General features: G+C 41.4%; 1 protein-coding gene across 1 annotated transcript in view; it reads right to left on the bottom strand.

Annotated features, from left to right (window-relative positions):
- The window catches only part of LOC132395984 (protein ABHD15-like), a 54827-nt gene extending 53128 nt beyond the window's left edge, over positions 1 to 1699 (bottom strand). Inside the window, exon 1 of the mRNA XM_059973246.1 lies at positions 1 to 1699. This exon is cut by the window's left edge and continues 1521 nt beyond it. The gene's annotated coding sequence lies outside the window, so the exon portion shown is untranslated.
- Between the last annotated feature and the right edge of the window lie 2058 nt (positions 1700 to 3757).

The following is a 3757-nucleotide window of genomic DNA, read 5'->3' as shown; positions in this document are numbered from 1 at the left end:
CAAAGATACTGGATAACTCTATAAACATATCCAGAGATACATTAAAAAAATGTGGGAAAGTTGGTTTAGAATCGGATTTGATTTATGAGCTGTCCAGTTACAGAGGGAATGATATATAAACACTTGTGACGTTTAAGTAATGTAGGTGATGCTCAGAGCAACATTGAGTGCATCCCTTTCCAGCTCTAATTTCCAACACATGCAGACTCTTCTCCCCCATCACTCAAATAAAAATCTCCCCCGGATCTTGAGATCATGCATTATCACTGCCTTCAAGTTCACAAAATCTTTTTAACGCTGTAAGAACCTGACTTCAATTCTCCCCCTGCCTTGTCTCACCAGCTCCTCCCTATACCCTTCGATCTTGTGATGCTAGGTGTGTCCAGTAATTTACTAACCAATATACATGTATACCAGAACAAAAAATACTTCAGAGATGTCCTCCTTCTTTAATGAACGGCGTTTCCCTACCTGCACTATTAAAGCTGCCCTCACCCACATCTCCTCCATTTCCCAAGCATCCGCACTCACCACATCTTCCCACTGCCTTAAAAGTGATAGTCCCTCTTGTCCTTACCCACCACCCTATCAGGCTTCACATCCAACACATTATCATAAGCACTTCCACCATCTCCAAAGGGATCCTACCAGTAAAGCTACCCTTATCACGCCACCTCCCAGGTTTCGGCAGAAATTGCTCCATCTATGATTCCCTTGTCCGTTTGTCCCTCCCCACTTATCTCCCCTCGGCACTTATCCCTGCGAGCGGCCTAAGTGCCCACACACCTCCTCCCTCACCTCCTTTCAGGGCGTCAGACAGTCCTTCCAGGTGAGGCAACACTTCAACAGCAAATCTGCTGGGAGTTGTCTGTTGTGTCCAGTGCTCCCGATGCAGCCTCCTCTATACATTGCTGAGATCCATCATAAATTGGGGGACTGCTTCGTCGAGCACCTCCACACTATCTGCCGCAAGCAGGAGCTCCCAGTGGCCAAACGTTTTAATTCTCATTTCCATTCCTGTTACAACATGTCGGCCCATGGCCTAGTCTTGTGCCAAGATGAGGCCACCCTCAGGGTGGAGGAGCAATATCTTATATTCCATCTAGGTAGCCTCCAACCTGATGGCATGAATATTGATTTCTTCTTTCAGTAAAGCAACTGCCTCCCCAACTCTGACCTTTCACCTCTTCACACATGCCTATTGCTTCCACCTGGTTCCCCTCCTCCTTCCCTTTCTCCTATGGTCCACTCTCCTTTTCTACCAGATTTCTTCCTCTCCAACCCTTGACCTTTCCCACCCACCTATCAACTTCCAGCTAGCCACTCCACCCCCCCCCCCCCCCCAACAGCACCTTTTTATTCTGGCATCTTTCCCCTTTCTTCTCAGGCCAAGAAAGGTCTCGAGCCAAAACATCAACTGTTTATTCATTTTCAAAGATGCTGCACCTGACCTGCTGAGGTCCTCCAGCATTTTCTGTGTGTTGCTTTGGATTTCCAGCATCTGCAGACTTTCTCATGTTTATGTTATGTTTGCAGGAAATCCAAACTCAAAGCTGTTAGTTACAATAGGACTTTTCATTAAATCTGATCTTCTGGGTATTCCATTCTATTTTTATGCCCCATTCCTTCTATTTAATGTCCTTGCTACCAAATTATGAAAACAAACATGATTAATACTAAGAAAAGAAGTCATAGAGCCTTTGAAATTGAGTCTCAAGTTCCAGTTCAATTATCATTCAACCATACATGAAACAGCATTCCACCAGTACCAAGATGCAAAACACAGTACCAACAATCATACACAGCATGGGCCTGTGGAATTAGTTCAGTGTTGAGGTGACTGAAGTTTGTGTCCAAATTATTATAAAACTTGAGTACCTATTGCTTGTTATGCTGCTGGCACTTAGGGTAGCAATAAAAGTCCTCCATTTCTTTCTGTCCTTGGCTATTCAGATGCCGAAGAATTCTTTATTGCTGTTCCTGTAACGGTATTATTTTACCAGTAGGGGTTGTCAGCCCTGAGCTGAACCCCCAAAACTGGAGGACCAGTGGACCATTCTTAGTCTTGCCTCTACCCTTTGACCTATTTGACATGGATGACCCTACCAACAACCAAAGTCATAAAGCCCTGGCTCCAGCCAACATCGCTCACAGGGTGACTAGGGCATCAAACCTCCAAACCATGACAAGGTTGCAGTCCCCTTGGAGATAAAACTTGAGTATCACTGGGAAAATCTGAAATGCTCCGTTAGTGACTGCCTCTTCAAATTTCTCCCTCTGGTTCTCATCACTCTTGCATCACAGAAGTTGCTCCAAAACTGTCAGCTCTTTCAGTTACCCAATACTCCAAACCTTTTCCAATCCCACAAGTGATATTCCTATTTTTTTGTCTATCTGGTTTCTTCCAATAGGCCACCACCTGTTCCCTTTGCTCTTTGTCTAACAGACTAGTGTTCCATTTAATCCTTGCACTCATCACCTTCCATTCTGGTTGAGCCAAAATTAGAATATTACATCCTACACCCAGTTGTGATCAATATATCTTGGGAAGAGTATGAAGTCCTAGAGGAAATAGAAAACACTTGTTACAATGACACCAAAAGTTAGGATTTTTTAAGCTCTATGGTAACAATAAAGAAGATGGTGGTGTTCACCTTGGAACAAAGAGAGGGGATTTGTTGGAGTTGTACAAAATTTGAACTGGTTTAGATAGCATAACTAAAGGAAAGGCAATAGATTTCCTATTTATTCATACAGGGCAGGTATTGTCATTTATTGTTAATCCTTAATGGTCTATGAACTGAGGGGGCTGAACCACATCAGTGAGTCTAGTGTTGTTTATAGATCCGATCAGGTAAAGATGGTAAACTTCCTCCCTGAAGGGAAGTGGTGAACCCAAGAGGTTTTTGCAACAACATGATCAATTCACGATTAGTGCAATCAAGATTAACCCCAAATTCAAATTTTCCTAATTACTTCAACTTAAATTCTCCAGCTGCCAAGACAGTCCACACAGCTACAAGGACCAAAAGAGACAGATTAATATTCTTGGATGAAGAATGCAAGGGGATGGGAGGAAAAATTTATTTGGAATTCATTGCCTGTGAAAACAGAATCAATTGATGCCTGGAAAAGTGAATTTAATAGGCACTTAAAATGATTTGTAGTGTTATGGCGAAGGAGTGGGAATTGGATTAATGGAATTGCTGTAACAGGAACTAACATAGACTAGTGGGCAAAATGCCCCCACACTGCAATAATTCTATATTTCACCACAGTTCTTAAATCATTAAAATGATTTTGAAAAAGATGGTCAATATACTATTGAAATGACAGAAAAGAATCAGAAATTTATAGTGAAGAAAAGGCATTGAAAGAAACAAAATAAAAACTGTCATACTAACAGAGAGACAGTGGAGGGAGATGGAGGTAGAGCAAAGGTATTACAAAGAAGGTAGACACAAACAGAGACAGTTGTTTCTTTTTCTATTTTTGACAGTGATAGCAGGAAATTGACTGGCAATGAGTAAATTTTACAGTAGCATCAATATACTTTGCTTCCAAAAATCAGAATATTTTAAACTTTTATTTTTAAACCTTATTTATCTGAATTTGTCTTGTCATATATAACAACAGCAAAGCTTGGATGATTAATGGGTACTGTTAGAACTCTGATGTTAGTTCCTCTCAAGAATTTGTGTATTTTAATACCAAAATGTTTCTGTAAAAGACAGGCAGTGCCAATGATTGAACAAAG

This window comes from Hypanus sabinus, chromosome 6 (assembly GCF_030144855.1).
Source record: "Hypanus sabinus isolate sHypSab1 chromosome 6, sHypSab1.hap1, whole genome shotgun sequence".
In the NCBI taxonomy this organism is placed as follows: Eukaryota; Metazoa; Chordata; class Chondrichthyes; order Myliobatiformes; family Dasyatidae; genus Hypanus; species Hypanus sabinus.
The sequence above is the reverse complement of the archived record's forward strand: the minus strand, read 5'-3'. Positions and strand labels throughout refer to the sequence as shown.